We start from the raw sequence: 8338 nt of genomic DNA on the forward strand, positions 1-8338 counted from the left end.
TTCGGATTGTGAGCCTACCGAAATTGAAAAGAGAAATGGCCACTGATACAGACAATGTAAAGGCAGATCAGGCCAAAGCTAGATTGTAAACAGGTTTTTATTTGTATCTGTACATTTGTTTAATGAATGAGGAAATTGAATTCATTGTGACCGTGTGTGTCATTCCTTTTATGTGTTGAATGATTCGTAATTGTGAATTTATGGTTTCTGTGTGATAAACCATGATGAATGAATTCAAGTGAAATTTATGAAAGTCTATCTGAGTGATAAAAGACTTACCGTTTGGGTAGAATTCGTGTGATTCCAGTTTGGATTTAATAGATGTATGTACAAGTAAGTAAAGAACGAATTACGTAATCTGGAAGAAGGGAAATAAGACATAGAGTATTATGTATTCTAGTTCGAAGTGGTGTTAAAGAAACAGAGGTATAGTTGCAAGGCAAAAGTCAGAGAAATCTCAACACACTGTTTCTAAGCAGAGAAAGGAGTTTGCAGAGTTGAACTTGGTATCAAGTCAATCTGGAGATGAGAAGGAAATTTAGTGGAAGCGCCAAGTTGGAGCCAAAGTGAAACAAGACAAAGTGAAATGCGTAACTACGGAGGTTAGGAGTTTACGGGTGTCTTGATCGGGGTTGAAGCGCCGCACTCATTCCTAGACATTAATTTCAATTTCAACTGCTGATGCCTCAGTCAATTGCGAGGGTTAAGTTGTTTGGTAACCCGTGTGTTAGTTGAAGGGCCGCAGATCGTTGGATCACTGCTGATGCTGACCGTTAGATTAATATCGCATCGCGTCATTCATGAGTGAATGAAACCTGGCTGGGAGAAATTGTGATATGCAATGTGCGATGATCGGGTGACTATCAGCCGTTGGATTGAATGGTAAGATCAATAGCGTAGAGTGAAGCGCCTGTGCAAAAAGGGAAAGTAAACGTGGAAAGTCAACGTGGGAGGATCATTGTTCAATTGCTGAGCGGATGTGAGAAGTCTATGGATGCGAGTTTATTTTATTTGAGGTCCAGTCTTATGCATTCAGGTGGGACGACGTTAGTTGGCGGATTACGTGTAGAAACATTGTTTGGTGATTGGTTGGGTTTTAGATAAAATCCACCAATGTAAATGCTTCCGATTTGTATAGGTGGGCCATAACCCACCGGTTCACGGTAAGGTGATTATGAAAACCAAGGAAATTTCCTTTAGGCGGTTTTTCCTGTGTCATTTTGGTATTAGAGCAGGGAAAGATTTCCTGCAAGTAGAACAAAGACTTTGCGTGCAAAAGGAACATGTAATTTTTTTTGAAAAACTCAGAGCAAGAATGAAACAGTGAAAGAAAACTCAATGAAGGAGTAATTGTTACTGACAGTTAGAGCTTTATCAAGATAAAGCTGGGATATCGAAAGAAAGAATCAGATTCTAACCCTGACTAATAGTAGCTGAATGTTGAAAATTTGCGCAGTGGAAATATGGAGATCTGCTGAAACAGATTTGCAGGAGTGGTGAGATCCTGAAGGCAGGTGATGGTATGAAAGTTTGTTTAATGATTAGCAAAAAATCGAATGAATGAGAATTTAGAGCAGGATTACAGTAGTTAAACTGTAAGAGGGACTTTTGCAAGTTCTTGAAGTAGCAGAGTTTGAAGATACAACTAAAGGCTGGATAAAAGAACAGTCCATTCAAAGTGCAGGTGAATGGTAGAACAAGATCATGCAGAGATCTTGAAGGTGAGATGATATGTTTTTATTTTAATTTGATTTGAAGATTGGAGAGTTTGTGGTTTTTATATTGTTGCACAGATAGCAGCATAAGAAGGTGAGAAGATTGCAGCAACCTAGAGCAAGGAGTGCTCAATTGGTTCCAGAGGAAAGAACCAGATAAATGCTAACAGAATGAGCTCAGAGGAGAGAAGCTTAGTGAGGCATATGTAGCAAGAAGGAAACTTGTTACTGTAGGGGTTTTGTTGCAGCTCACAAAGGCAATTCCATAGAGGATGTGGGTAGAATTTCTATGGGATGAAGGAAGCTGGTAAGAGTTTCTAAGTGAAAGAAGAGGTGGTCATAACCTAGTATTTCATTGTGAGAGGACAATTGTGTTCTTAAAGTGTAGATGAGTTGAAGCCTAGAAGGAGCAGAGAGAAATGCTCAAGGAGGTTCCAGACAGAGGACAAGTACTTTCCAAAAGACCAAGTCCAGAGGAAAGCTTGGTGAGGTAAGGGGCAGCAGGGAAGACTTGCTATTGCAGAGGCTTGCGCAACTCATAGTAAAGTGAGTGAGGAACTCATAGAGATGGAAAGGATGATGACTAATGATAGTCATAGCAGAGGTTCTAAAAGAGATCATAGTAGAAGAAAAAAGAAGAAAGATGTCAGGGCAAATGGCATGAGAATGAGTGACGAAATATATGGTAGATAAATGGCTGAGATGGTAGTTCAGCTTGAAGTATTAATGGAGATGTTACAGAGAAATGAGAAGGACCAGAAATATGGTTATGTCACGAGGAAGAAAGTGAAGTGGCAGAGGCTACAAGAGAAGTGGAATCAACAAGAAAATATGCAATTAATAAAGGAGATGAGGGAACTTGAACAAATTATAGATGTCAAATTGGAGACAGAGAAGCTCGACAGAGTTGAGCTACAGCAAAAGGAAAATGGTGGAGAAAGTGTTGAAGTTTTGGTATGTGAACCAGAACATGGACCATTACTTTTTGAAAGTGATGAAGAGGCAAAGGAGTTGAATCATATGAATGATTTAGAGCAGCCAGAAGACTTGACGACTGAAGCATCAAATGAGACCGTAAGGTCCTGTGTTTTTAAAACTGATAATTTGTGTATGGTTGCAGGTTTGGAAGAAGATATGCAGTGTTTTAAAGCTGTCAAAAACATAGAAGAATACCTTCCAGAAGATGAAAGTTTTGAAGCAGAATATGACAATGAGACTGGAGAAGAAACAATTCACTACAATGAACAAGTGCAGAGAGGCATCATTAAAACAGATGGTGTGGAAAAGAGACTTGTTGATAGTCTCAAGGATTCTTTGAGTTTGAATCAGCATACTAATGTGCTGACAGAGGAGTTAAAGGAAAGATCAGAGCAACGTACTGAAAGGTTGCCAGAGGAAGAAGAGGTACAAAGGCCTTATATTTTTTATTTTGATAATTGTCTTATGATTGCAGATTTTGTTGCAGAAATTGGAACATATTTGGCACAGGTGGATAGCCAAATGAAATAAGAAGAGAAAGAACATCTACTGAAAGATGTTAAGGAATATTTAGTAGAGGAAGAAGGACCATCTGATGATTGGTCGATAGCAAATGAAGAAATGGGAGATTGTGTAAAATTTCCAAATTTTACTCCAAGTAAAATTATTTAGTTATATAGAAAGTTAGAACTTCAAAGAAGAAAGCTAGAACAACAAAGGATAAACGTTCAGGATAAATTGCTGATGAAGGATGACAAAGAAATTGTCATAAATGACAATCATGAAGAAGTTGACAGGTACAGTAAACAGAAGCAGAAAATCATCTTGAAAGATAATATGGCAGTAGCTGAAAAGGTGCAAGACAATAGTGAACAAGAGGGTAAGGATCTAAGGGCGGCAACAAGAATGAGAGTTCAACAATCAAGAGTTGAAGGCAATCAGCAGACAGAGGATATACTGGACAAAGAAATTGAGTTGGTAAGAAGGTTAATGATGAAAGTGTCTCAGAAGAAGAAAATCGAAAGAAAGGAAAGAAGCAACAACAAGAGGAAGACAACAACATACTATGAAAGCATGGCAAGTTGAGCATTGGAGAATAAGGTATGGAAACCTGGAGAATAGATGACAAGCAAAGACAAATTACAAAATAAAATCTGGGATCCAGGAGGACAAAGATTAGAAGCACATGATTGGGAGATCATGATTATTTTTCACCTGGGGAGTCTGATGCAGGAGCATCCTGCTCAGAAAAACCATTGCATTTTAGTAAGCATAGGGTCTTGTGTTACAAGGGATCTGATTCCCTAAAGAGTGATTAATTATTTATTTTCCTATGTTTTTATGAGGGTTGTATAATAAGTGAGGATATTGTAATGAAATATTCTCGTTCAGAGAGATTTCAAGAATAGTGTGTGAGTGAGAGATTTCAAGAATAGTGTGTGAGTTTCATGATTTTAGGGATTAGATTAGGATATTTAGGATTCAGGTGAAATTATTCAGGATTTGAACCAAAATTAGTTAACAGAATCCTTTTATGTATAATTTGTAAGCCTCAAAGGTTTAAAAGAGAGAGGGTGAGTGAGAGAGTTAGTAGACAGGAAGTTCGGATTGTGAGCCTACGGGCATTGAAATGAGAAAGGGCCATTGATACAGATCATGTAAAGGCAGATCATGCCAAAGCTAGATTGTAAACATGTTTTTATTTGTATCTGTACATTTGTTTAATGAATGAGGAAATTGAATTCATTGTGACTATGTGTGTCATTCCTTTTATGTGTTGAGTGATCCGTAATTGTGAATTTATGGTTTGTGTGATAAACCATGATGAATGAATTCAAGTTAAATTTCTGAAAGTCTTTCTGAGTGACAAAAGACTTACCATTTGGGTAGAATCCGTGTGAGTCCAGTTTGAATTTAATAGATGTATGTATAGGTCAAGTAAAGAACGAATTACAAAATCTGGAAGAATGGAAATAATAGAGAGAGTATTATGTATTCCAGTTTGAAGTGGTGTTAGAGAAATAGAGGTATAGTTGCAAGGCAGAAATCAAAGAAATCTCGGCACACTGTTTCTAAGCGGAGAAAGGAGTTGGCAGAGTTGAACCTGGTATCAATTCAATCTGGAGATGAGAAGGAAATTTAGTGAAAGCGCCAAGTTGGAGCCAAAGTGAAACAAGCCAAATTGAAATGCGTAACTGTGGAGGTTAGGAGTCTACGGGTGTCTTAATCGGGGTTGAAGCGCCGCACTCATTCCTAGCCATTGATTTCAATTTCAACCGCTGACGTCACAGACAACTGTGAGGGTTAAATTGTTTGGTAACCCGTGTGTTAGTTGAAGGGCCACAAACTGTTGGATCACTATTGATGCTGACTGTTAGATTAATATCGCATCGCATCATTCATGAGCGAATGATCCCTAGCTGGGAGAAATTGCGATATGCGATGTGCAATGATCGGGTGACTATCAACCGTCAGATTGAATGGTAAGATCAACGACATAGAGTGAAGCGCCTGTGCAAAAGGGGAAAGTCAACGTGGGAGGATCACTGTTCAATTGCTGAGCGGACCCGAGAAGTGTATGGACGCGAGTTTATTTTATTTGAGGTCCGATCTTATGCATTCAGGTGGGACGACGTTAGTTGGCGGATTAGTGTAGAAATGCTGTTTGGTGATTGGTCAGATTTTAGATAAAGCCCACCAATGTAAACACTTCCGATTTGTATAGGTGGGCCATAACCCACAGGTTCATGGTAAGGTGATTATGAAAACCAGGGAAATTGCCTTTAGGCGGTTTTCCCTGCATCACTGACGCAGATAATGAAAATTGAGATCATAGATCAACTTTCGATTCAGTACACCCGAGACCAGATTATATGGGTGATCAACTGCAAAGATTGATACATTGATCTATTTCATCTCAGTAACTGTGATATTAAAATATGTAATTAATAATATATATATATATATATATATATATATATATATATATATATATATATATAACTTTTCAATAGCTTTTATATATATGAAAGTTTAATTAAATTAAAATAATATATATATATATATATATATATATGTGTGTGTGTGTGTGAAATTTATATAAATAAAAATAATACTTTGAAGAATCAATAATGATTTATCTTAATTTTAGATCTACTAAGTGTTAAGAAGAATTAAATCTTTTAGGTGCAAGCCTTTCCTCAAGTTTTATATCCATAAAAAATTTACATCTTGAAATATTTGATCCATTTCAACACTTTGATAGATCCATAATTAAGATAAAATTATATTAATTATAAAAATATTTATTATATATTTAAAATGATAAAATAATTTACAATTTAGTGTAAATTACAATTTATTAATATGAAATTTTTCTAACAACATTTCATAAATAAAAAATTTAAATATAAAAATAAAATAAACTTATTTACATAATTTTTAGATAAAAAATATTTTTATATTCCATATAAAAAGAATATACATGTCTTGCCATTCACAAACTTTTCAAACTCATCATTTCAACTCAACTCATTATAAAAAGAATATACATGTTTTAGTGTTCACAAACTTTTCAACCTAATCATTTCAACTAAACTCATTATTCTATTCCATTTGAGTGGAGATAATAATCATTCAGTTCAAACTCCTAAAATAAATTTAAATAATAAGCTTCAATCTGATTTTAGATAAATATATATTCAATAAATACTGAAAACAACCATCACTTCTATCCCATATGTTTTAATAATAGTCAAACCAAAAGATGCATTGCAAATTGACTTTTTAATAATAGTCAAACCAAAAGATACATTGCAAATTAACTTTTTGTGGGGTTCATTTCCACTCAACCACCATCATAGTGATAAATAAGTCAACTCCACTAGATATCAAAGTAGAGGCCACTTTGGTGTTAGTGGATATTTGAGTCAACTCCACTCATGTGGTAGTGGATAGGCCACGAATCTTCTCAAAGGCTCTTTGTTATCAAACTCTCAACTCCACTCATGTAGTAGTGGATACGCTACGAATGCTTCTCTAAGGCTCTTTGTTATCAATGCCTCCCATTTATTTTGTACTCAACCTAATAGATATCATGGAACAGTGTGTGAGAAGTCAATGAATTCCCCTCCTCAACTTCACCCTGAAGTCAAAAATGAGTTCGCAAATGTCATGTACATCTCATCCTATGGGAAGACATTTGTTAAATAATATAGAAAAATACTCTATTTGATATTTGTCTAACACAAGACACGTAGGCAATTAGATTAGGTTTGTAGCTTACCTTGTTTGCTCATATCTCTATGTCATAGTGTTGGCTCTTTGTAAAGAGGTGCAGGTTTGATCTTTCCCGTTCACCCCGGTCAATTTTTAAAGTAGTTATAAGACCATTACAAAATACTTTGTTTTAGGTTCAGAAGTTTAGGCACTTTTACTAATCTCTTATATAAAATAAGGGAAATCTAATTTTTTTATTTAATAAGGGTTACATACTAAAGGCATTTTTACTAATTTTCCAATTTCCTAAATGAAAGAAGGGAAATCTATTTTCTTGATTTAATAAGGGTTACATAGTAATAGTCTCCACCGCTTAGTTTAAATATAGTCAAATTAGAGTAGAAATCAATAAAAATACAAAGATTTTAAATTTTAAATTGTTATAATTAGATTAATTTTAAACTATAATTAAATGCATTATTAGATTTTGTAAATTAACATTATTTGTATTGCAACATAGAAATAATTATTAATAATTTATATTTGGATTTTTATAATTTGTAGATATGGTCTTATGAAAATCTTATTATTAGACCTGTGAGAATAATGCAGAAATGGTTAGTTATGAGTGGTTGAACTGAATTAGTTTTAGGTGGTTAAACAGAATTAGTTATGAGTGGTTAGGAATTAGTTTGTGTTTTAACCTATATAAGTGTGATGTAATTGAGCAAAGTAATTAATGAAGTTTGTGAGTTTTCTGTTTTAAGTTGGTATCAGAGCTCAGGGTTTGAGCTGGGGTGAGAGCGCAGGTGAGGAGGGCCGAGCGTATGGTATTTACCGAGGCCAAAATTAAAAGGGCCGAGTTTGTGAGGACCGCGCTGCTCAGCACTGAGACCGAGTTTATGGTATTCGCAGGGACCGAATTCGTGGATTTATAAGGGCCGAGTTCGTGAGTTTTTCAAGGGCCGAGTTCATCATTTTGCTGGCACCGAGTTTCATCATTTGCTAGGGCTGAAATAATTAGAGCAAAGGAGGCCGAATTTGCTCAGTGCGTGGAAGCCGAATTTGTCCAGTGGGAGGATGCTAGATTACCAATCTGATTTGGGCTGAATTTCTTGAGCCAGGAGGAGGGCGAATTGATGGTCAAAGGAAGCCGAATCCGAATTGCTCCTTTCAGGACTACAACAGATAAGCCGAGTTTCGGGGCCGAAATACATCAAGGAAGAGGGCCGCATTGCCTAAGGAAGTGCCTAGCCAAATTCTGAGTGCAAGGACCGACTGATACAATATTCTGGGCAAGCATTTTTCCGAAAGTTCAGAAGGGAATTGGAGTTGGCTGTCCGCTGCCGCCATTGTGAAGAGAGAACCGTCCCTGTCCAACTGTCGAGAACTGTCAGTGAGACGCATTGAAGCCTTAACTGTATTGG

This window comes from Pinus tabuliformis, chromosome 3_1 (genome assembly GCF_031772625.1).
Source record: "Pinus tabuliformis cultivar Carrire ecotype Pingquan chromosome 3_1, CPIR1, whole genome shotgun sequence".
NCBI classification, from domain to species: Eukaryota; Viridiplantae; Streptophyta; class Pinopsida; order Pinales; family Pinaceae; genus Pinus; species Pinus tabuliformis.